Source organism: Myodes glareolus, chromosome 10 (genome assembly GCF_982192425.1).
Source record: "Myodes glareolus chromosome 10, mMyoGla1.1, whole genome shotgun sequence".
Lineage (NCBI taxonomy): Eukaryota > Metazoa > Chordata > Mammalia > Rodentia > Cricetidae > Myodes > Myodes glareolus.
In genome coordinates, this window is record NC_142035.1 from 18859408 (window position 1) to 18885835 (window position 26428).

General features: G+C 48.1%; 1 long non-coding RNA gene across 1 annotated transcript; it reads left to right on the plus strand.

Moving 5' to 3' along the window:
- The first annotated feature begins 2131 nt into the window (after nt 1-2131).
- Nucleotides 2132-25560, plus strand: LOC125404801 (uncharacterized). Its single transcript, XR_015004272.2, has 3 exons — nt 2132-2482; nt 6740-6926; nt 25202-25560. It is a non-coding gene; the product is annotated as an uncharacterized LOC125404801 (long non-coding RNA).
- Nucleotides 25561-26428: the final 868 nt, after the last annotated feature.

A 26428-nucleotide genomic window follows, 5' to 3' on the forward strand; every position in this document is an offset into this window, starting at 1 on the left:
TATATTGTGACTTCAGGTTTCCACTCAACATTTTGGGGTCATCTAAGTAATGTGTAGGCAGTGGGGAAGCAGTACCTGTTTTGTGAGGAGGGAGGGCTCCCTTTATGGTGATGAGTGGGTAAAAGGGATGGTGGGCTGGAAATGGAGGTGGGAACATCAGAGAGGGGAAGTCAGGGGGCAACTCCAGCAAGGAGCGAAGGAAACAGTCCCCAGGTCACATCCCTCTCCCCTCTGCCCCTGGGGCTCTTCTCTTGTTGCACTGCTCACCTGTTGTGTCCTGGAAAACTGCTCAGCTCTCTTGACTGAGCCTTTCCCAGGCTCTCCCCTTTACTGCCAGTCTTCCACCCCTGCCACGGTCCATGTCAGAAGCACATTGACTTAGAGGCTGTCAGGTCCACCCTGCTCATGTACTGGATGCAGTTTGCTGTCCCTGAATTGTGTGTTTAACTTTCAATTAAAAATGTTTGGTCTGACGTCTGCCTGCCCAGCAGGACCAAGTGCTACCTAAGGGCAAGGCCTGTCTCCGCCTTGGTGTCCCCGTCACCCTGTCCCTAGCATAAGGACAGGCGCAGGTTTAGCAACACAATAACTACTGAGGAATGAATGGCTGCCAGGGCCGATGCCTTTACCAAGCCTGGCTTCCTACTCAGCCAAAAACCTGGGCCAGATGAGAACTTTCCAGTGGTCCACAAGAGCTTCTGATTTTGGAATCAGTTCCATGGTCAAGTCCAGGGCATTGGGAAATAAGGGCCTGTGTCATCAGAAGGTGTCCTGGTGACGTGGGTACTGGGCACAACAAGCCTCTCACAGCTTGCTGCGGTCACACCCTATCTTTTCAGTCTGCTCATAGGCTCTGAGGGCAGAGATTAGTAAAAGACATGAGGGGACAGCGCCTTTGTGCCCTGCAGTGTGTGGGGACCCCAACTGGCACCACTGCAATTCCTGGAACAGGGATCTACTTCAAGACACTTGTTTGCTCCTGTGTCTGGGGTCTGGGCTGGGTTGACTTAAGGTGGGGCTTGAAGGATGGTCATCTGAAGAACCACATGTGGTCCCAAGTATCATGGTCTCAGAGAAGTAGGGATTCTCTCTCTCTCTCTCTCTCTCTCTCTCTCTCTCCCCCTCCCTCCCTCCCTCCCTCCCTTTCTTTTTATTGACTTTTTAGGTAGAATTTATTTAAAAGTCTGATTCAAGTTACAAGACTATTATTTTTCTTTTAAGTAACTTTGGGAAAATATCTTTTCAGTTATCTCCATGTTTTTATTCCTGACGCATTAGATTCCTCTCAGATAGTTAAATTTTAAAGGCGTCTTTTCATAGAACAAAAACAAAAGCTCGATAAAAGTAACAACGCATGTCAATTTAGAAAAGGATTTATTTGTTTTTTCCCCAACATAATATTTTTTTTATTATTTATTTGAGAATTTCATACAATGCACCCTGGTCATATTTGCTTCCCATTCCTCCAAAGTCCACCCTGCCAACCCACCCCTACCCCCCGCCAAAAAAGAAAAAGAAAATAAAAAAAAACCTGTTGCCCATATACTCAATAGAACATGGTCAAACTTCCAGTGGCCAATTCCTTACTAAAAACTGAGTGCTTCCCCACCCCCACCTCTACCTGAAGCCATTACCTGTGGAGAGCTACACTTCAGCATCCCAGTCACAATTTTAAGGACTCTCTCCAACAATTTCCTGCCTGGACTGTTCCCTTTTGTGGTAGGAGGGTGAGGAGAGGTTGTCATAGAAGTCATTAGGGTCTCTCATTCTCTCAGTCATCGATGCCACTGTAGAAGAAGTTTCCTGGCCCATAGCAGCCGGCACAACATGGATCATGGAATCCCACATCGGGAAGTACAGTTTCTTAGTGGAAGCTGATGCCCCCAAGGGCTCTAGTCTGTAAAGTGGAGGTTGTATGACAGGCAATGTCACTCCTGTATTCTGGTGTTCAGAGGCGGCCCAGCTCAAGGGGACGGACCACAGACCCCCAGAAGCACTGTGGGAGGACTTACGACATCAGAACCGCCATGGATGATTTCTGCCTGGTCGATCTCTGGGATCAGGCTGGCCCCTGATTACGCAATAAACAGAAGAACAGATCCACTTTCGATTCAGCTTTCACATTGGTAAAGAACATTCTAGTTAGCTATTCCAAAGAGAGAAGAGGCTTGGTGCTTCACAGGCCGGGCTTCAAATCCTAGTTTTCTGACTAAATCCACGGGATCTTGGGCCAGCCGCTCACCTCACCTGGATCTCGGCTTCTCACCTCCATAGTGGGGGCAGTAGCATATGGCAGCCTGATACTGTACTTGAGGTTTAGTGAGCTACTAGAGGAGGCTGTGACCTGGCGAGAGCCCAGTGGTGGCTCCTACTTGTACTCATCCTTGTTCTTCCTTGTTGAAAGTCAGAAGAATGACCTCTCAAACTGTCTTCCTGGATCGAGACCAGCCATGGCTAGAAGGGATTCAGTTTCTGTCCTTCGGTCAGTTGCTAAGTAAGGAGACGAAAGTACAGAGAGAACCTCTGGTCAGTCCTTGGGGCATCTGCATTCAGTGGGCAAGGGAGGTGGTGGGAGGCAGCTGGGTGCGGCCTGTGCTTCTGAAGTTGTGCTTGGTGGGCCACAGAGCCCCTGATGTCAGTCTCCAGTATGCTTCTGGTCTGTTCTTAGTTGTCTGTATAGATCCAGTTAAAATCTGACAGCTTATCGACTTCAGAACTAAAGATAGGAAGGGTCACGTGAGCAAGGCCGAATTAAGCTTTTAGCTGCCTCCTAATATGGCCTAATGCTTGTTCAGTGTGGTGTTAAGCACTTTCACATATACTCTCTTTTAACCACACCAATATCATTATGATGGAGGTCTTTGCATTGCCCCCACTTTATGGCTAGACACTACAACTCAGAGAAACAAAGTGACTTGACCAGGGCCTCATGGTGTGTTAGCTGCCAGAGTACTGATATAGCACCCAACTGTTTGCACTGAAGCAAAACGTCCCGAGGGGATAGGGAGGCACATTGTGTTCTGCGTGTCTGGAACATCTTAATGGGAGTGCTTACTTCCTTCAGCCGTTAGACTCCTTCCAGGAGGGGGGAAAGAACAAGACCTTGAAGACAGGACTTCAAAGCCACGAGAGGTTGCTGCCCTGGCATGGGAGGGAGAAAGCTGATTATGGGACCAAGAGCATCTCAGGCTGGCTGAACGGCAACCTGTGGTGGTGTTAGCCAGTTAGCTCTGTCTGAGATCCAGTTCCCTTGAAATGGGATGCACTTCCTCCCACTAGCAGGGCTGAGACCACATGGGCCAGGAGTGCTATTGAAGGCAGGCTTGCAGAAGGTGGGCTCTTTAGCTCAAAGCCTGGCATCCAAAAAGGGGTCCTACCAGGTAACTCTTTAGGGGTAGGGCTTTCTTGGCTGTTTAGTCAAAATGATTGTCTTGGTCCAGAGGTAAGGGTTATTGTCTTAATGACCATGCATCTTAAATTCATGTTTTCATTTGAAAATGTTAAGAGTGCCAATCATCATGCGTAGCTTATAGGATGACTGCAGTTGAATAAACTGTGGCGTGGAGAAGCGGAGCAAGGAGCCCCAGGCCGTATAGTAGTGGGCAGAGCTGGGATTTGAACCCAGACCTCTGGCTGTGATTCACTATGGCTCTTCCAGGGAAAGACAGCCCTTGGAATGTCTGGCTAACATGTGTCAGTAAAGGTGTTTCTGGTGCCTTCCTGCAGTTCTGTCTCCTCCATCTTTTGAAGATAGGATCCCTGGGTCCTTGGTGGCCTTGGAGAGCCTCCTCACACAGGACATCACAGAGAAGGCCCAAGTCCGGCGTACCAGCCAAGTTCCCACTACGGGCAGCCAGAAGTCTGCACTGCTGGAACTGGAGGCAGAACACGCACCTGAGTCCCCCGGTGTAACTCCCCCAGGCTGTCACTCGCCAGCCGGGGACGTTCCTGGTGAAGATCAATCTTTAGATTGCCATCAGCGCTGACAGTATAGACTTGGGCAGTTGAAAGTAGGGTAAGACAAACAGGTCACCCACAATTGCTACGACTACCACATCGCAGCACTCTGCCCGACCAGGGCCTCTCCCTGTATCTGCCCTGCCTTACTGAGAGTTATATTCCCAGGGCCTGGCCCATAGTGGGAACTTGGCTTGTATGCTGGACTTGGGCCTTCTCTGTGCAGTGTACTGGAGAAGAGGGGGAGGGCCTCAGAGATGCAGGGAAACCGCAGGGTTTCAAATACTAGAACAAAACACCATGCCCAAAAACAACTTGGGGAGGAGTGGGCTTATTTTAGTTTATAGTTCCACATCACAGTCCGGCACGGAGGGAAGTGAGAGCAGGTCCTCAAACAGGGCAGGGACCCGGAAACAGGAGCTGATGCAGAGGCCAAGGAGGAGTGCTGCTTACTGGCACGCTCCTTCCGGTTCCCAGGACCACCTGCCCAGGGGTGGCACTGCCCACAATGGACTGGTCCTTCCCATATCAATCATTAATTAAGAAAATGCCCTGTAGACTTGCCTATGGATCAATCCTGGGGAGGTATTTTCTTAATTAAGATTTCTTCTTTGTGGAGGTCGCTAACTTGCGTCAAACTGACAGAAAACAAGCTACACAGGGTCTGTGAGTCCGATATGGTGTCAGCTATATCCTCAAAGAATCTAAAGGAAGTCTTCAGAGTGGGTGGGACTTAGCCCTCTGAAGGGGCGAGGATGGAGAGAGAAGGAGGGATGAGTGTTCAGGGGACCAGTTAGATCTGGGGTGTCTGTGGCGGCCCAGAGCGGGTCTCTGGCTCAGTGTAGGTGCGTCTGGTGGGGCGGGGCTGTGATGCCGAGGCAGATCATGGAGACCACAGAGAACAACATGCACTCCATCCTATCATCTTGGGCAGCAACAGAGAATTGCAGGTAGGAAAGTTCGAGAAGGATTTAGAAGCCAAGATGGTATCCGGAAGGCTCAGCTGGGCATGCTCTCAGAGCTCCTCCTGGGGAGGACGGAAGAGAACGTGCTGGGCCGATTCCCCTTCAGGGAGCTTCTTCTTGCTGCCAGTCTGCCCTCTCGGGGACCATAAAGTTGGGCACTGTGGCTAATTATAGGCTGAAAGAGGCCCAGGGCAGGGAGACTGGGGACCTGTGGGGGTTGGGTGGGGTGCCGTGAGCAGGAGCCATCATGCTGGCCTGGTGTAGACACTCGAGGCCCCCCATAAAGTGGCTCAGAGCAGGCCCTTTTACAGGCATTCAGGGATGGAGCATGACATCACCACAAGCCAATCAGAGACACCCTGGGCCTACTCTTCTCCAGGGCTTGTTTCTGTGATGCCTGAGGTAGATTCTTGGGAAAGTGGACGCTTTCTTCTGGAGTTCTTGTACTCGGTGGGTTCTGAGTGAGTCTCCGCGAAGGGAGCCAGGCTCTGAGGCTGCTAATGCTCTTTCAAGATGGAAGTGCCGCACCCCTCAGGCATTTTGAATTGGCTTCCTGGGGTCCCCTTCCAACCACACACATCCTCTACCATCTTCTAATGAATCAACTTTTCACATAGACCTGATTGAGAAAAACCATCCACATACTTGAAAACTTTATGAAAGACAGAGGCTGGAGACTGAAGAGATGCGAATTTAAATTCTCCTTCCTCTTCCCACTGTCTGTGTCTTTCTTGGACAAGTTCTTTGGCTCAGGAGCCTCAGTTTTTCCATCTCTGCAATGGGCCAACAACACCCACTTTGCAGGTTAGTTGGGAGCACCAGGCTTGATGGCTGGGCATTAATACTTGACAGCCGTGAAGTAAGTATTTTGACGAAGTCATTCTTCCTTATCCTCGATTTAAAGATGTACAAAGACATACAAAGCCTTCCCAGGGCTACTTCCCACACTCGATTTATGGGGTAGATGATCTTAAAGAAGACGGAAATGAGGCCCAGACAGACAGAGGGTCTTGTGAAAGCGGCTCTGGCTAATTAAGCTCTGTTTGTAGTTCTTTGGCGAAGCACAATCATTTGTTAACTCTAATTAAGAGAAACTATAAAACCAATATAGAACCCAACTGAACGTTTGGAAAACAGGGAGTGAGGGATGAACCTTTCCTCCTGAGGCTGGCAGCCTAGCACGGACAGTGGGGACCCGGTTAGAATATGCTGGCCTTGACCATAAACTCTACAGGACCTGGCTCCTCATCCCAGGCCAGCCGTTACCATGCTGATGGTTTCCTGGGACTTCACAGAATGGACACTGAACTTTGCTTTCATTCTCCCCGAGTTGGAGTGAGATTCCAACGGACACCTCTTTGTGCCCACAGAACACGTCTCTTGTCTGTCTCATTTCCTTCAGATACGTTCACAGAGGCGGAATTGGTGGCTCTCAGGATGGGAACGTTTTTGTGGCCTGTGGTACATATTTTCCAATTTACGTCCCATAAAGGCCCTTGCTTTCTTTGCCTCCAGCTGAGTTTTATCTGTCTAGAAATTTCTATGCAGCCTTACCAGCACTGAGTGTTACTGTTTGCTGTTTAGCTTGCTACACGGTATGTTGCTATTACCTTTTAAATTTTATTTTAACTCGCTTTATTTGTTCATTAAAACAGGTAGATAATTAAAACATATGTGTGTGTGTATGTGTGTGTGTGTGTGTCTTATGTGTTCCAGTGAGTTCATACTCTGATTTTAACAGTATTTGATCTTTTTGGTGGTACTGAATAAAGCAAATGCTACAAAATGCAAGAAGAACTATTGTTTCATGTTTGCAGAAAGCAAGCGCATGGTCTGCCCTGCCAGACTCTAGTGATGATTGTCATAAAACGGGGCTGCCTCCAAAGGTGAGATAAACAAATGATTACAGCGTACAATGGAAGCCCAGACTGACCCTGATGAATGAAGCTGCTAATGTGATCTCCGGGGTGTATGTCAGCCAAGGGCTTCCCCTGTGGCTTTAAGGTAGGTCCTGGTGACAGCTGTAAATACAGGGAAGGGGGTGGACAAGGGGGATGCAGGAGCAAGGGACTAGGGCAAGGCTGGAGCAAAGCATACGGGTGTACGTACTCAGGTATGGGTGGGGAGTAACTTCCAAAGAGGGTACACTGACTCTGAACCCCTAGGGAGAGGGGTTGTCATGGGTTCAGGCAAGAACACAGAGACCATCTGAGGTGGGGCTGTGTAGTGAGTGAGGCCTCTGGTGTTTCCACCTCTGGTGGATCTGACACGGTGTCCCAGTGTTGGGAACAGCCAGACCTAGGTTCCCAACTTGGCTCTAGCTACTGAGATCTATGGAAGCCGTCCTTGTGGGCTAAAGGTCAGCCAGGAGCCTGGGCACGTTCTGTCCTCTTTGCTTTGACCTTGTTGGCCTCTCCAGGCTAGGGTCCCTGTGCCTTCAGCATGGTTCCCTGCTGATGCTCACAAGGCCTCTTTGATGACCTTGCCACCTTACTTCTCGGACTGGCCTTGAGGCCAGCTGCTTGGAGCTGCCCTGAGTTCGGATCTCAGAGCTCCTTGGAATACGTGGGTCTGGCTCCTGCGTGAGTAACAGGGAAACTCTGCTGGTGGCCTCTCTTCTTGCAACACTGAAGGCATCTCTCCCTGGAGACTAAACTCCTTCCTCAGTCTTAAAAGGTGGAGCCACAGAGCTTCCTCATGCTTGCTGTCTGCTAGCCCCTACTCCTCCAGCAAGGCTTCTCTGACCTCTCCAATGGGCAAATGATTTCCTCCTTCGCTTTCCTCTGTGCTAACTTCATTACTGTTCTTACAGCACTTGCTTGGTGCTTGGTCTGTTCTCAGGGTGACTCCCTGCCCAGATAACACAACTCTATGGCCACATCTGCGTCTCCCTCACCGCACCCTCTCGTGGGGTAACCTTGTCCCTTGCACTTTGAGGACTCTCAAGGAATATTTGCTGAGCGAGTGAGTGATGAAATATGTCCTTCAGCATCTGTGAAAGGCTCCTGCTGCAGGTCCTCTTGCTTGGCACAACCTTCCTGTCAAGGCTTGATAGACAGAATGTCATCATATGCATTTGAATAATGACACTGGCTGATCCCCATTGCAAGCTTTGGGGCACCAGCCCTGTTGGTCAGAGTTTTACAAGCAGTACTACACGTGGTCTCCCCTGAAACACAGGAGACTGGTACCCCCATCACACTCCTCTTACCAGGACAAGTTTGAGGTCTGCTGAGGACAAGTGACTTGCCAAGGTTAAACTGTGAGAAGGAACAGAGCTGGAATCTGACCCCAGTCTGTGTACTGCCAAAGTTCCTGCCTGGCCACACTGCCTCTCCTCATGGTATCACATCTCTTGTTTTGCCCTCTGGACCTTGAGTTCTAAGGAGAAGGGACAGTGTCTTATGTGTCCTGGCATCTTCAGGGGCAAGCACAGGGCTGGGTGCAGGTAGGCATCAATAAATGGTGATGAAAGAGATGGCTGGATGGACAGACTGCCAGTGTCTGCCCCAGCTCTGTTGCAAGTGGGGAGTTTCTGCAGTCCTGCAGCACACTGGGAGGTCGGGGGTGGGGTTTAAATTGGGGCTGATCTTGTACCCAAGTTGTTCTGGTCATAAAACACAAGGTGTGTCCTCTTGGGGACACGGTGAGCAAATGTGCCTGCCTGCCAGTGCATCAGATATGTCTTGCCAAACACAAGCGAAATGAGATGTCCTGGGAAGGCAAACAGCCTCCTCCCTCCTGTGCCAGAGAGCAGGATCACTGCGTCTGTCTACACACAAATTCCTCCACTGTCCCTGCTGATGGCCTAGAGCGATAATGTGTCTCGTGTGGGTCCCTGTGAGTGAGGAATAGCTGTTGTGGGCATATAGGTGCCATAGGGTCCCTAACATCTGGCTGGATCGGCTCACTATCTGTCCAGAGAACAGGCTCTTAAGAGGAGTGAGATCCCCCTCCTCAGGGGATCTGCAGTGCCTGTGCTCCTGTCCGCGGGGACTGTGATCTGGGATCAGCCCCTCTGCTCTGAGCTCCGCCTGTGGGACCGTCTGCCTGCGTTGTACACTGGAGTTTAGCTATTGATCGTTACCAAAGTCCAGATATAAAATGTGGGAACACTCATTCTCATGTATACCATCCGGTTGCCTGCGTGCCATTTGACTCCGCCTACAATGCCATCGTCAACGGGGTCAGAGATTCAGTCACAGCTAGGGGCATGTGCACTTGGGTTGGACTTTGCTCCGGTTCAACCTTCTGCGTGGGCCAGTTTATCCAGGCTGCTGATATCCCAAATGGTTAATGGCGTGGAGTTAGTGTTAGCGCTGTCTGAGTTGATATTCTGACTCCAGCTAATCACTGTGCCTGGGCAGGTGACTTCACACGGCCGAACCTATTGTCTCTTTGCCTATAGAGTGTTCTGGTGCCTCACTGTTCAACAGAGAGTGGCTTGCTTGTGGTGTTGCTTAGGGCCAGCGCACTGCAGGGGTCCCTCAGGGGGAGGGTGGACATGCCTCTAGTCCTGCCATCTGTGCCTGTCCCCAGGTGCTTTGTTTCATGCTGTCCTGCATCCTTTGACCTTTCACCTTTGATTTCCCAGCCTCTGGTCCAGGAGCCCGTACTACAATAGTAGCTCGCTTTCTTCTTCGACCCCCTTGTTAGGTTCTCAGGAACTCATTTGTTGCAAGTCTTCTATGTTAACTGCTCAACTTCCCATCTATCTGGGACACAGCCTTCCTATGGACATTTACTTCCCTTTCTTCAGTAGTAGTATGTATATGTGATTATGTGTGGGGTATGTATGTGTGGTATGTATGGGGTATGTGTGGTATATGGGTATATGCATGTGGTGGTGTATTTGATCTGTACATTGTATATATAATATATGTATATGGTATGCTATATACGTTGTATATGGTATGTGTAATATATGTGTTTGTAATGGAGGTGTGTTTTGTATATACAATTAGTCTGGTGTGTCTGGAATAAATAGTACATATAGTATTTATGCTGCATGTGTTATATGTGTTGGATGTGTCTATAATGGTGGTGTGTGATGTATACGTTGTTTGTATGTATGTGTAATGATATGTATGGTGTATGTAGTGTGTGCATGGTATGTGTAATATATGTATTCAAGATGTGTGGTATATATATATAGTGTATGTAGTATATGTGGCATGTGTTTGTGTGGTGGTGTGTATGATATGTGGTGAGTATATGGTATGTTGTGGGTATATGGCATATGTTATGTTAACAATGTGAATATTGTTTTAATCATATGAAGATGTGTTGCACTTGTTCATGTTGCAGAATATTACTTTTTTTTTTCTTTTTTGGTTTTCCAAGTCAGGGTTTCTCTGTAGCTTTGGGCCTGTCCTGGAACTTGTTTTTGTAGACCAGGTTGGCCTCATACTCACAGTGATCCACTTGCCTCTGCCTCCTGAGTGCTGGGATTAAAGGCATGTGCTACCACCGCCCAGTGCAGAATACTACTTTAACTATATAAAAGTGTGTTGCATTTGTTTAATTATGTAAAGATGTGTTGCATTTGTTTCATCCTGCCTAAGGCACCTGGTTGGTCTAAAAACAGCTGAACAGCCCATAGCTAGGAAGTAGAAGGATAGGCGGGGTTGACAGGCAGAGAGGATAGGTAGGAGGAAGAATCCAGGCTTGGAAAGAAAATGAGAGAGAATAGAGAATGAGGGAGGAAGAAAGGGAGATGCCTGGGCTAGCCCATCAGGCAGCTGCCAGCCAGCCAGACATGGAATAGGACATACAGAATGAAAGAAAGGTAAAAAGTCCCGAGACAAAATGTAGATCAAGAGAAACAGGTTAAATTAAATTAAAAGAGCTATGAGAAAAGCATAAGATAAGGCCGAACACTTATAACTAATAATAAGTCTCCGTGTCATGATTTGGGAGCTGGTTGGCAGCCCAAAGAAAGCTTGCTACAATGCTATGCATCTGATGTGTGTGGTATGTATGCTCTACATGGCATAGATGTTTGGCATGTATGATACATATGGCACGTATAAGGTACATGTGCTATGTGTGTTGCATGTGTGCAGTTTATAGCATATATGTAGTATGTGTCTAGTGGTGTATGGTATGCCTAATATATGGTCTCTGTGTGTGTATTATATGGAGTGTATATCTGGTATGTGCAGTACATGTGGTGTGTGTTTAATATGTATGGTATATTTGTGGTGTGTGTGTGTGTGTTAACTCTATGAAGGAAAGTATGAATGAGTGTGGGTGATACATACGCTGTGTGTGGTAGGAGTTCCAGGTATCTATGGCTGACGTCTCCCTGTATGTCTGTAAACGAGGGCTATCTGGCTGTGTGAGTGTGTGACGGAGTGGGAGGGCATGAAGTGTGAAGTTTTGTGTCTCTGATAATGCCATATGTGAATGTCTATGGGGGTGGGAGAAAGAGAGAGAGAGAGAGAGAGAGAGAGAGAGAGAGAGAGAGAGAGAGAGAGAAAGAGAGAGAGAAAGTGTGTGTTGCCTCTATCATGAGACTGTGGTAGGGTCTGAGAAACTCATATGAGCCCATGACTGGGAAGGCCAGCATCAAGGTGTTGTGCACAAATGCATTCTTGATGCTCTATGGAGAGGCATTCAGTGTCTATGGTGGTGAATGTGCTGGTGCTTCTCCCTCGTACCCATGGTAGTAACACAGAATGCAAGCCCCACTTGGTGGCATCCAGCCCGTGTGTGTGTGTGTGAGTGTGTGTGTGAGTCTGTGTGTGAGCAGGTTATAATGGAATGTGATAATAAGTGGTATGTACATGCATGTATGTGCATGTATGCGCATGCGTGTGTGTGTGTGTGTGTGTGTGTGTGTGTGTGTGTGTGTGTGTGTGTGCATACAGCAACAGCAATGAGAAGTGCCTAGGGCTAAGGGCCAGGGATCAGCTAGCTGGTCCTCGTTTTGCGCTGCTGGGGCCTCACTTAGCTCTGTTCAGAGCCTGTCCAGGGCAGGGGTGAGTCTCCGCTGTGTAGAGCCCCGACAAATGGCTGTCTATTCTCTGTCCCACATGGAGGGCAGCAGAAAATCTCCACATCTCTGAGCAAGAGTTGTGCTCAGGACCTGGGAGGGAGAGGGAGAGGGCTGAACCCGAGCAGGCAAAGAAGGCAAGCACCCTTTCCCCACGCTGCTCTGGGTATGAGTTGGACTGAACTGTTCTTATCCAGGCTCTCTCCAATTCTCTCTGTCCCTTCCCAAATGAGGTTTGGAAGCATTAAGCAGCTGACAATGGTCTCCCTATCGTACTTTGAAATCGGTGGCAATCTTTATCTGTTTTGCAGTATCCTAATGAATTTTCTTTCTCAAGAAAAAATATTTGTTGAATGAATTAACGACAAGTGAGGATGTCTGTGGTTGCCTCAGGGGGAAGGCAAGAATATTTGAAATGTTTTTATTCTACAAAATATGAGACCAGGCATGTGACTGCACTAGAGAGAGCGTGTATATGTGAGTGTGTAAACCGACGGGTGTGATACGTACAAGGGCAGAGACAACTAGCCCTTCCCTTCTAGCTATGGCTACCTCTGGAGCTGAGGTTTCCCAGGCTGGCCATAATGTCTATGGTTTACTCTTCTGGTTGTTTGGGAGGTGGGGTGGGGTCACTGGGTATTGGTCTAGGGTTTCTGTTTTCCTGGGTGGGGTACCTCTCCTTTTGGGGGATTTGTACCAGCAGCTAAGCAGATAATTGCTTGTCAGGTTGATTGAAGACTTTTCAGAACCGTCTTCCATGAAACACCCTCCCATCCCCGCAAAGAGCAAATTATCTGAGGTAGAAATGTTTCTCCCTCAGCTTTTTTTCCCCCTTTCTCAAAGTAGTAATTACGGCCCAAGTAGCCCTCCATGGCGTTTCCTGTCGTTTGGAGGCTGAAGCCAGCGGCTGTTTCCTCTGCTGAGTGAACGACAGGCAGGCCAATTAGGGGAGCACCCCACCCCCAACTTGGCCCTGAGCCCCAAGAGCTCCTGGTGGCCTCCATGGGAGCCAAAGGACCGGGTAAGCCTGGCTTCTCCTGTGGAGATGATGGGTAAGGAAGGGACGGGGCAACTGACCATTTGTAGCTCTTGGCTCTCTTCCAAGTCCCGAGGCTTCACTAGCCCTCTGCTCCCCACACCCTTTCCACTTCCGAGGGAGCTTGGCCCTTCCTTAGCCGTGGTCACACTGCAGAGCCCTTCCAGGTTGGCTGTATGAACAGCTGGGAGACAAAGCAAGGATCAAGAAGGGCTGACGGCCAAAACAACGGCTGGGGCTGCCTGTGTCTACAGTGCAGAGCCTTTCACTTCTCCATGTTTCTAATATGTTCTTTATAACTCCAGGCACAGACTTGGTCGAGTCACTCTACACATCCCACCCTACCCGTGCTTGGATAATAACCTCCAATAACCTTGTGGTTTAAAGTATCCCCTGCCCCCAGCTTCTTCCTGTGCCTCCCTCACCCACCCCATTCTCTACCTCTACCCATCTTCACATCTTCCTTTCGATAATCATCCTGTCAGTCATAGGGGCCAAACCTGAGCAGGATACAGTCTACAGTGAAGGAAGAGCTGAGGCTTGTGAGTTGAGATAGCTTGGCTTGGGTGAATGACCTGAAACTACTCCGTGCCTCAGTTTACCCACCTGTGAAATAAGGTTAATAGCAACAGGGTCTTCCTAAGAGGGGAGGGGGATGAGAGAATGCCCAGGGCTCGAACTCTAGCCTGTGCTTAGCACATGTGTAGTGAACAGATGACAGACCTCGGAAGGAAGGATGTGAGTCGCGGAGAGAGGAAGGGATGTACGAGGTGACTGAGTCAGGGATTGTGTGTTTGGGAGCTTCTGGGGACCCAGTGTGGCTGAAATCAACTCAGTGGTAAAGTGTGGGTGGGTGGCAGTGGACAGGAGGCTGGGGCACAGTGCTGTGATTGAGACCACTGTCCTGAATCTGCTAGTCAAGTTCTAACCTCGGCCACTTACCAACCGTATGGCATTCGACAAGGGACTGCCTCAGTTCGCTTGAATGCCACAAGGCAGGTCTCCATACTTCCTGCCTTAGGAGACAGAATAGCTGAGTTAGTAAATAAGAGAACCTCTCCGTGGAGAAGTGGGATAGACATGTTCACCACTATTGTCCCCTGTGGACCTGTTCTGCACGTGGTTGCACATGTGTGAGTGGCTCACATGCCCACCTGCAGCGAGCAGTTGTTCACACAGTGTGCTTGTGTATATATGTCCGTGTGTGGTCGAACCAGGGCACAGAGAATCCACTGAGGATTTTGAGAAAGAGTGATCTATTCTGGCCAAAGAAGCCTTTCACTGAGGCAGGATACCTACCACCATCCCAAACAGTGGGAAGCAGCATTTGTAAGTAACAACCCCAGTTGTTTTCCCATGGAATCATCTTTAGAAAAGCCCCTGCCCCTATTCTGTCATTGGTACAATGTTGGTGGAAAACCTATTGATATGAGGTTGATGAGCTTCTTAATTCCTGCCATTGTCATGTCCATGTCTCTGTCAGGAAGACAGAGGGCTAAGGAAGAGTTAAAGGGGCAGTGGGTGGTGGCTTCTGGCGGCAGGGAGCAAGCCAAGCCCAGTAGAAGTGTTGGAAGCAGAGGAAAGCAGGGCAGGGAAGTTGTCAGTAGCCTTCAGATAAGAGGACATTCGACCTTGGCTGAGACCAAGGTCCTCCTCTGGAGGCCCCCAGCTTGCCAGCACAGCCCCAGGGGAGGACAAGGAAGTCTCCTTGACTGCAGCAGCCTGGGCTTAGCTAGGGCTGGACATGGAGCCTCTCGTTATCTGCTCACGCCACATGCAGGCAAGTCATGCTGGGCCCATAAGACTTGGCTGGCCTGCAGGAAGCTGGAAGAGCTTCTGTCCCTCTGGGGTCAGAGGTGACTGGAATTTGGCAGCCCAGGGACATGGGAACTTCCTGTGGTTCTCCCAGAGCTGAGACTGGCAGCAGGAACCAGACAGAGTTGGTGGTCAAGAAATGACAAAAAGATGATTTGCATCACCACTTCCTTATGAAAAGCACGCGGCAAGCCTGGATTTTACAGTGTATGTGCCTAAAACGTGCATGTACACCCACACGTGCGTGTATGCACATGTATGCAGGACTGTCTTAAGTGTGAAGAGGCAAGAATTCCAAGTGTGTTGCTAGATGGATGTGTACATGCTCAAGTTTATTTGCCTGAGTAAAGACTCTCTTGGCGCATACATGATGTGTGTGTTGTGCAATCATGTGTGCTTGTTGTGTGTAAGCATGCATTTGGGTGGGATTTATGTGCGTATGTGTACTGAATACTTACATTAATCTATAGAAAGGTTTATGAAACACATGTGTACGAATACATAGGGGGCACAATTTCAGTGTGTGTGTTGCCTGTCCTGAAAACCTAGTTTAGAATACAGCAGAATGAAGGGGGAAAGGACAGAAACCGTGACACTGGAAACACCTGCTTCTTCATAGGTCCTTAGAGTCTTCAGAAAGGGTTTTGTGTTTCCTTATCGCTAACAAATGCGCAGCTTCTCACTCAGATATACAAGCACCATACACTGTTAGATGCGATTCCTAGCCCTGGCGGGGCTTTTAATCCAAGTGGACACTTGCAAGGAGTAGCAGTGGGACCCTCTCCAGGTGAGAGGGATGGGCAGAGCTGCCTCTCTGCTGGGCTCACTGCAGCCCAGTCCATTGAGTCCTGGCATGAGGAAGGAGGGGAGGCCTGCAGAGCAAATGCAGGGGCCTCTGGTGGGGAAGCCCGGCTCTGCCTTGAGTGTGAGCTGGAAATCCAGGGGCTTTCAGAACAGGCACGGGCCACAGACACAGGCCCCTCAGTAGGAGGACTTGGAGCAGACCACTCACCCTCACACTGTTTAGGAAAGAGTCTAGAATGAAGATGCAAGTGCTCGCCTAGCACATGCAAGCCTCCAACTTCATCCTAGGACTGAGAAACAGTTCGTTCTTTATCTTTTTTTTTGTTGTTGTTGTTTGACATCACTGTTCAATATATTTCTAACAATAGACTAGAGTGTGGCCTACTGTGAGCTTGTATAAAGTTTTATTAGTACATAGCCTCAAATACACCCGTGTGTTTATACACTTTCTGCGGCTTCTTTCATGCTACAGTAATAGAGTTGAGTAGGTGTGACAGACTCTAAGGCTCTTCAAGGCCCCAAATATTTACCCTTGGCACCTTGTGGCAAGACTTTGCTGACTGGAACGGTAAGGTCATTTCACTAGCATGAGGATGGCAACTCTGAGGAAAGTAAATGCTTCACAATTAGTGAATGAATGAATGACTTGGTTAATTATGGAAGACGATTCTGTTGGAATTCCAGGCAGAGGGACTAGTGTATGTTAATCATGTGACCAAGAATCAGTACCAGGTACTCTGATAATGAAGACAGCACAGAACACATGCATGCACACATGCACACAAATACACACAGAGGCACATGCACACACAAGATTGGCAGCCCAGCAGAAACAGTTCATATGGACAGAAGGTTTCTCTGTGGAGGTGAAATTGAGTCTTCAGACTCATTAGGCCTCTAGTAATGAAAGATAGAGGGATCAGCATATGTAGAGATGGGGAGGCCCGAGTGAAGGAAGAGGGTTGGGTGGGCACAGCCAATGGCACTGAGCCTTGATGGGCACTTGCTAGGTCAGTGGGCAGACTTGGAAGGTGGAGATGTTTGAGATCATCTTTCATGGGGCTCGGAAGGGATCTTATCAGTGAGTTGGGATTTTGTCCTGTGAGTGCTGGGGGAGCGGCAGAGGGTATCAATAAAGGATCCAGGGGGACCCAGGAAAACCAGGAAGGCAGGATCCTGGTCAGGCCACCAACTGTAGTCCCAGTGGCGAATGTGACAAGTGGTGCCCACCTCCCAGGGCTAGGCTAAAGTGACTTGAGGCTGAGCTGTGCATAACTCCATTATGGAGTCTTGTATCTGAGAGAAACACAGGACATGGGGTTAAATCTGAACTTCAAAAAAATCATGTTTAATATGAAATATACTCAAAATAGGCATAGTAGCTACTTAAAAGATGGTCTGCTACTGTTCTGAAACCTAACTCTTACTGCCTGCCCACTGTTTTCATTTGGTAAGTCTAGCAATCCATTTGTTTAGGGATGCTTCTGGCTGAACCTGGCTCTTGGTTAGTGACTTCAAGGTCCCAAATGTGTGCCCAGGGAAGCGAGAACGACAAGGTGTATGGCTGGATACTAGCAGTGTGAGGACCATGGGACCCAATCTTTTTGAGCTATAGGAAAAGAAATGAAGGTTCAGAGAATGGGAGGGCCTACCTCCAGGCCATCCGCCAGGCAGGGTCCTGGTACTCTGCTTCTCACTGTGGCTACTTTGACAGGGCATTCTGGCTCTTGAGGATGATGGGGTGGGCCCGATAGAAGAAGTGGGTCACAGGAGGGGCTCCAGGGCTCCAGAGCAGCTTCTGGAATGTTCAGAAGCACCTAGGTCCCAGCAGGAAATGCAGTGTACATTCTTTACCACATCCCTTGCTCCTTCCGTCTGTGCCTCAATTCCTCCAGCCATAAAGTGGGACTAATTATACCCACCTCCCAGCTGAGTTGTGAGGATTAATTAATGTTTGTAAAGGCTTTGTGATCCTCGGATGAAAGACGCTCCTTTACATATAAAGGGTCATTATTTTTATTATTATTATACAAGTGCCAAGTATTATTACCTTAATTAGCTTTTCTAGATATCAAAAGCAATTAGACGGATCACTTGCTGAATGCCACTCTGGAAACCCAAGTCACAGAAACTCGTCCCATTGTTAGTCAGCTCCTTAGCTGGCGGGGGGGGGGGCTGGCACAGGTCATAGGAAAGGGCTGAGAGTTGTAGGAGAAATTTGATTTTTTGGCTCTAGCCAAGATTCACTCTTTGTCAAAAATTTGCAGCATTTAAAGCTCCTTGAAAACAGAGTTTGTTGTTTTTTAATGGAGAAATGTCCTTTCAAGCAGGTGTGTGTGTGTGTGTGTGTGTGTGTGTGTGTGTGTGTATGTGTGTGTTTGTGGAAGTCATGGGATATTAGCTTTGTAGACCAAGTACCTTGGGCTAGGGTAGAAACATCCACGGTGTTCCTTATGTGCAGAGAAGATCAGGTTTTAACCTCTGTTCACACTGGATGGTATCTGCCATGGCTTAGGCTTTACCCTCATGGGCCTACGTTATTCCCACGTTTTGATTCCCATTTTATAAATGAGGACACCATGGCTCCAAGAGGTGAGATGACAGCTAGGAAGGGCAATAGAGAATACAAATACAAGTCTAGATTTGATGCCATTCCTTGTTTTGGGTTTAACCTGGCCCTTAAGAAATCAAAAGAGCTGGGCGGTGGTAGCACACACCTTTAATCCTAGGGCTGGGGGTGGGGGGTCTCTGTGAGTTTGAGGCCAACCTGGTCTACAAGAGGTAGTTCCAGGACAGGCTCCAAAGATACAGCAAAACCCTGTCTCAAAAAATAACAAACAAACAAAAAGTCAAAAGAGCTGAATGGTGGTGGCCCACACCTTCAATCCCAGAACTCATGAGACAGAGGCTGGAGGATCTTTCTGAGTCTCAGGCCAGCATGATCTACAGAGCTAGTTCCATGATAGTCAGGGATACACAGAGAAATCCTGTCTTGGAAAACCAAAGTGGGCAGGGCAAAGTCAAGAGATTTGTTGCCATTGCAGAGAATGGATGGTACTACATACGGCTCTGCTAAACTTTTCAGTCTTGGATCCAACATGGCTTTGCCTCTGGAGGGTCTTCAGGGCTGTCTTAGAACCTTAAGGAACAAGTAGAGGAGGGCACTGTGTCCTGGATATGCCTATTAAGGCAGGTAGGACAGGCCAGGGCAGAATCAGCGGGGCGAGGCCTCCTCTGTGCTGTCCAGTTAGCTGGGAGGGTGCAGAGCTGGCTGTAATTAACTTTACCAGCGTCCTTAGCAGAGGTGACAGGACCTTTCCCCCACTTCCCTTTCTACTCTGTCCAGCTTCCTTTGTGGCTACATGGACCCTCCCAAAGCCGTGACCAGGCCAGGGAGGGCTAGATTGATTTCCACTTCTAGTATATTCTGAATTGGGCTTCTCTCTCAGCTCTGCACATAACCCCCTTTTCTTTGTAAGGAACCTCCCTTGAGGGCTGATTGAGGACAGTGTTGAAGTCAGTGGGTGCATTAAGAGGTAGCTGGAGTGCTGAGGACTATGTGTATAGATGGTTCAGATTTTAGCAGTGTCAGGAGAGGTTCTTGAATGGGTGGACAGGTGAGGTCGTGGATGTGGGTAGACGTTCATAGAGTAGATATGGATGCATGGTTGTATGCATGCACAGATTAGGAGGGGCACAGAACACTGAGTAGAAGGGTGGTATATGGATTTTAGGGGTTGGTGGGACTAGCAGAAAATATACAGAGAAGTTAGAAATTTGGGTGAATGGGTAGCAAAGGCAGGTGAGCAGTTGGAGGGAAGAGAGATTTAGTGAGTGTTTGAAGACTTTGGTGGATGGATGGAGACTTTTGGGAGGTAAGTGGAACATAGATCATGGGTAGAGAGGATGCCAGATGAAGAGGAGGTTTCAAAATACAGATGCTGATTAATGGACGAAGGGATTGTGAAAAAACAAAGAAAATAGTGGCGGTTGAAGGAAGCCGAAGGGCTGGGTTATAAGGATGGAAAAAAATGAGGGAGTTGGGTGAATAGAAATGGGGTTAGCAGGGGGAGAAGGCCTGTAGACAGAGGAAGCAGGAGAACAATCATGGACATTTGATGGATAGACACTTTGATGAATGAGCGGAGGTAGTGAACAGATGTTGACAGGCAGGCCAGCGGAGGAGGCAGCAGATAGGATAGAGTATTGGCAGGTGTGGAGAGCCATTGGCAAGAGTAGAAGAGATGTAGCGAGGTAGGTGAAGGGTGAAGGCAGCTAGAGGGAGGGCAGAAGGCTTGACCGAATGATGGAAACGTTGGTGTTGTGGCCTCGCCGACAGCTTGGACAGGTACTGGCCCATGCCCCGTGGGTTGCTGGGACCAGCCTCTCTTCACAGCCTCCCTCCCCCTCCAGAGTCAGGCTCTCCCTAGGCTCATAAATCCCCTGTCCGACAGGCTTTCTATAATTATCCCAGAACAGTAGCTCAAGAGGTGGGGCAGGCAGGGCCTGAAGAAAGGAGCTGACTCAGAGGCAGACGTCTGTCTTCTAGTATTTTGTCAAATGTGGCCAGTGGCCAGCAAGCCAGGGCCAGCACCCAAGGCTCTTCCTCTCGCACTGACTGTCTTGATCCCCACTTCGGATGCCGCAAAGAATATGAGACCCTTCTCTCCCTTCTATTCTGTTTCTGTTGGTTTCCGTCCAGCTCTTGCTTCCTTCTTTTTGGTGCCTTGCTCATTTTCTCTCCCTCTTGCATCTCTGGGTTGCTTTTCTTTTGCTGTCTGTTTCCTCTTTCTTTTTCTCTACTGCTTTCTGCAGTCTGATCGGTCCTTTTTGCGGCCTCTTTCCCTCTGCCCCTGCTAGGGGAGCCTATCCTGCAGCCATCCCCTCCGTCACTGTGTCTTCACACAAAAGCTGCCTAGTTATGATGGGTGTTTTCTCTTGGGCTTTGAATTAAGGCCAGAAGCTTCCAGGAAAACTTTTCCCATCTCTTAGTGAGTCACAAATGAAAACCCATTGAGACCCTCTAGCCTAGTGGTTCTCAACCTTCCTAACGCTGTGACCTTTTAATACAGTTCCTCACGTTGTGGTGACCCCAACCCTAAAATTACTGTTGTCGCTACTCCATAACTATAATTTTGCTGCTGTTATGCATCGTAATGTAAATAAATATCTGACACGTAGGATATCTGATATGTGATCCCCCCAAAGGGTTCATGACTCACTGATTGAGAACTGCTGCTCTAGCAAGATCTGGAGGGGCAAAGGTAAACATTGTACCGCCCTCTCTCCATGGATGACAGGCATTGGTGGGAGAAATCCCTTTTCATGAAGCAGTGGGGGAGTTGCAGGTGGGTGGGTGAGCATCAGGGTAGGGAACCTGGCACAAACACAGGTGTTAACCTGGTTTTGAGTAGACCATCTCACGGAGCCCAGTTTTCTTCTTAAAACACCACAACAGGTAAGAGCATTGTGGAGCCTGAGAAGGCCCACCAGCCAGTGCCAGCCCTAGCACCACCGACTAGCCACGGTCCAGTAGCTTAGCCCTCTCACCTGTCCTCTGCTCACCTGTATGCTAGGTCTTTATAGAACCCTCCTTGTAGGGTATTTGAGAATGTTAAGTAAGGATACTGGACCACAGTCCTTGTAGTCAGCAAGAACTAACCCAGAACTGATGCAAAACACTCAGGATAATTTAAAAGAAAGGCTTTGTGGAGCGGGGGTAGGGTTGTTCTATGCAATGCGGGAGCTGATCAAACAGTTTGTAGGAGGCTGTTGCTTCCATGTTTGGGGCTGGAGCCAATGGAGCATTTGGGAAGGAAAAGCCAGGAGCTAGAGTGAAGAGGATGGAAACCTGGGGTGGAGCATGCTGGGAGATAGAGAGCCTGGCAGGCTCTCGTCCTGCTTGGTCTTCATCTCCTCTGTTTGTTTTTTTGTTTTTGGGAGACAGGATTTCTCCATGTACTAGTCCTATTGTCCTGAAACTCATTTTGTAGACCAAGCTGGCCTTGAACTCGGAATTCCACCTGCCTCCGCCTTTCGAGTATGGGGATTAAAGGTGTGCGCCACCACTGCCTGGCTTAGTCTCCGTCTTTGAAGATTCCCATGACCTGCTGGAGAAACTGATGCCTGTCTCTAAGTCACTGTATGGGACTGACCCAGGACTGAAGAAGCTGGAAGCCTGGGAGAAAGTGGAGGAGCATGCAGGCCTGGGGCTGCCTCAGTACAACTAGTGAACCTTGTAGACAAGCAAGGAGCGTATCACCATAGCATCATAGTCCGTGTTGATGCCTGTGTCATGTATATGAATGCACATGTGTGTGAGTGCCTGCTTCCCCATCACTGTCTACCCCAGAGTCTGAAAGAAGTATAGTTGTGCTACGTCAGGCATGTGCCTCTTGGAGTCTAGGCTGACCCTTTGCTGAACTACGTTGGATGAGTACAGAAGCCACCATAACATCCCCATTGCCCAGAGGCCGAAGGCTCTTTGGGTCTTTACTATATTTTCTCCTGTATGGCTCTTTATATTCTTTCATGAAGGACATTACAAACAAGTGCATCATGTTTCTCAAAGTTTTTTTTGTAAGAAACACTTCATTTGCTCTAGTTAGCACACATATATATTTATTGCACCCAATGTGCTGTTCTGATGGATGTATATATCCTGGGTTGGCTAAATTGGGGTAATTAACATATGTTTAACTTCACATACTTCCTTTTGTGGCGAGACCCCTTAACATCTACTCTCCTATCCATTCTCGAGAATGAACTATTTCATTATTAACCCTAGTCATACATGAGTTTTCTTGAACTTAACTTTTCTCATTTTAATGGCTCAGTATGAAATCTGGACTGAAGTTAGACTGCTTTTTCCTTTTTTTCCCTCTTTTCTTTTAATGTGCTTTGGAGCTAAATTTAGGCCACATATAGTATTGCTAAATAAATACTCCACTGTGCTATTCGAGTTCACCAAGTGATTCTAATCAGGTGGGCACGGCAGCCATGCATCCATGCTGGCAGCGACTAGGTACCGTGGGTCTTACACAGGGCTCATATGAAGTAGGTACTGAACAAATCCCAGGGACAGGGAGGATCAAGGTCATATGACTAGTAAGTGATGGCTCCTCCATCTGACCCAAGTATCACAGGGCTCCTGCAAAAGACAGGGCAGGGAGTAGGTGTAAAGGCCTGTGCATATGAAATTGTGTGTGTGTGTGTCTGTGTGTCTGTGTCTGTGTCTGTGTGTCTGTGTGTATAGAGGTACATTTGCATGTGTGTTTCTATACATGTGGAACTAAGGGACAATCTTGGGTGTTATTTTTCAGGTTCATTGATCTAGTTTTCTTGAGGCAGGAGCATTAGACTAGGCTGACTGGCTAGCAGGTCTGAAGGACATGTTTGCTTTCGCCCCTCTCTAGTGCTGGGATTCTAAGCATGCACCTGGCTCTTCTGCACTGGTCCTGGGACTGAATTCATGCTCTCAAGGCCAGTGCTTTCGCCTGTGCATATGTGCCATCTCCCCAGCCCTGAGGTAGATGAACTTTTGCCTGTGTCATGAGAGAAGGGGTCTCAGGAAGAGCTGGGCTTGAGTATCCTCTTCACAGACTCTGCATCCCTTCTTCTATTCTGTCTAGAGCATGCTCTGTAGACAGCCTGTTTTACTTTTACGAGTTGTGACCGTGTCTGGCGCTGGCCTAACCCACTTCCCAGTGGCCAGGCTGTGTTGTGGATAGATAGGGACTGGGGAAGACTCATCTTGTGTTGCAGTTGGCGCAACACTAAACATCTGTCCTCTCTTGCATGTCTATGAAGAGTTTCCTGTGGGGCAGGAATTTTCCGTTTAAGGACTGTACTTCCGTCTGTGTGAGATGGCCGTGCCCACAAGTGAAAGTGATTTATCATTTTCTAATCCAGGAGTTTAAGGAGGAAGTAGAACAACAGTTCTTAACCTGTGGGTCACAACTCCTTTGGGGGTTGCATATCAGGTATCCTGCATATCAGATATTTACATTATGATTCATAACAGTAGCAAAATTACAGTTATGAAATAGCAATGAAATAATTTTATGTTTGGGGGTTCACCACAACATGAGGAACTGTATTAAAGGATTGAATTGTTAGGAAAGTTGAGGACCACTGGTATAGAGCTTCCCAACTTGTTTGCTCACCCGCTGAGGGCATGTCAACAGTCAGTGTGACCCTGAAGCCTCATGCTGTCTATGATGGTCTGTACTAGCCTGGGCCCCAGGGGCTGAGTGCAGCACAGTCTCCCATTCTCAGCAGTCAGGAGGTCTTGGGTTAGACAGTTACTTAAGAGGAAATAAAATTACACAGTAAGAAGCCATCAGAGTGTGTATTACAGTGTCTGACTATACCTTAGCCCAACAGAACTCAAATAGTGGCACCTTCAATGAGACCTTCAGAGACCTTGTGGAGCTTGTTAGAAGTGCAGATTCATAAGGACCACTCCACAAGACAGTCTGAAAACTCAGACGAAGCCCCAACAACAGGGCTTTGACAAACTCCCAGGGCATCCCAAGTTCTAACTCAAGTTAAAAATCCCTGTCCCAGGCTAGTCACTGTAGTATGGAGGTTGCTAGTTAGTTCCCGGCTGCTCAGCCTCGGAATAACCACACAGAAACTGTATTAATTAAATCACTGCTTGGCCCATTATCTCTAGCTTCTTATTGGCTAATTCTTGCATATAAATTTAATCCATCTCCATTAATCTGTGTATCACCACGTGGCTTACTGGGTAAAATTCCATCTGGTTCCAACAGGGCTACATGGCTTCTCTCTGACTCCGCCTCCTTTCTTCCAACACTCAGTTTAGTTTTCTTCACCTAGCTCTACTCTATCCTATCACAGGCCCAAGACAGTTTGTTTATTAACCAATGGTATTCACAGCATACAGAGAGGAATCCCACATCAAGTCAGCATTTCATTCATAGCCTCTGAATGGAAATCCAGCCTCAGGCCTCTCATCTGTTTTTTACCCTCTCTCAAGACCACTTCCGGTGCCACCTTTGCCTCTTTGGCACCTTCTGTAGAAGACAGAAGTAATACCTACTCTATTTTTAAAAATGAAAATAATTAATGTAGGGGCTAGAGGCATGGCTCAGTGCTTAAGAGCACTTGCTGCTCTTCCAGAGGACTGGGGTCCCAGCACACACATGGCAACTGACGGCTGTCTGTAACTCCTCTCCAGAATATCAAATGCCCTCTTTTGGCTTCCTTTGGGTAGTAGGCACACACATATGCTGCACAGATATGTAGACAGGCAAAGTACCCATATACAAACAAACAAACAAACAAATAAATAAATACATTTAATTTGATTTGACTTTATGTGTGTGAGTATTTCAGCTACACACATGTCTGTGCACCACTAGGGTGCCTTGTACACACAGAGACCAGAAGAGGGTGTCGGAGTCCCCAGAACTGGAGTTACAGATGGTTCACGAGTCATCGTGTGAGTGGCAGGAATTGAACTTGGGTCCTCTGGAAGGACAGCTGGAACTCCTAACTGCCGGGTCCTCTCTCCAGTCCCAACCACTCTGATTCTTGACATGAAGGCATTCTGAGGTGGCTCACTAATTCCGTCCCTCCTTTTTTTCTTTCTCTTGACAGCTACAGAGAAGCATCGACAACAGGCTGACTCATAAAGTTCCCCAAGAAGCTATCAAGTATGGTTTGGACCAACTGCCCTTTGGATGGGGTTTGTTGTCAGCACTGGGTTTTAAAGGCAGTAATGGAGACTCAGAGGGCGGATTAGATGGGGAGGAGGTCTGCAAATCAAGCCTGCTTCTTTGTTGCCGTTCTCTACATTGTTTCTGCCCTCCTCGGGTCTCCAGGTGACTAGTCTTTCTCAGAGAGACTTTTGAGTTGCAGCCTCGTAGTCCCTGTGATAGAATCACACCAGGTGTCCAGACTGTCCAGGGAAACTTTTTTGCTTGCCATTTTTCCCAAATACACCAAATATAGACATACATTTGTCTTCTGCCTGTGACTGTGAATTCAAGACATCCTACGTAGAGTGAATGTGTGGGCTAACCAATAAGGCCGTGTGGCTCACTGAAGCTTTTGTGGGACTTGGCATGTCTGGAAACAGCTCAGATTTTCTGCAAAGGAGCTGGCACCCTGCTGCAGTTGTTTGGCGCAGACAAACAAATGGCCGTGGTGCTTGTGGGAAACGAGGGACACAATGTGAATTAGGGCAGTGCTTCTCAAACTGGAACCTGTGTTAGAGTTTCTTGTAAGGCTTGTTAAAACACAGCTTCCTGCAGCCCACCCCCAGAGTTCCTGCCTGATTCTGATATGACCTCTGTAGGAATCAGCAACACTGATTCCTACTGTAATTCAAACTGTAAGCAACACTGGATTAGGGTAACACCAAATACTATAGCAACTCCTGCCTGTCAGCAGCCTAAGTCTGTGAGAGTATATTCTCATTCATTAACAGGGGAATGACTGAATATTTTCCCCAATACTACTGGGAAAAGTCAGATGTGAATGAATTGATGCCAAATGTCAACAGAGAAAGGCAATTTGTCAAATTATACAGCACGAGAAAAACCCATTTTGGAGAAAAACCCCAAAACTAACCACACTTTTCTTCAGACCCTGAATCTTGTGTTGAGGGAAGATTGAGTGAAGGGTGGAGACTACACCTGGAAGAAAGGTATCCTTGAGAGTTAAGGGAGAACCGCTTGCTAATAGTACTCCTGCATTGCTTAAGAGGATGAGAGTACCTTTAAAATGCAAGAAGCAATAAAAAGTACGCTGGCATCCCATAAAGGGACAATTTTGAGTCTGCTTTGTTTCTTTCCTGCAGGAGAGGGGTAACATTTTTTTTCT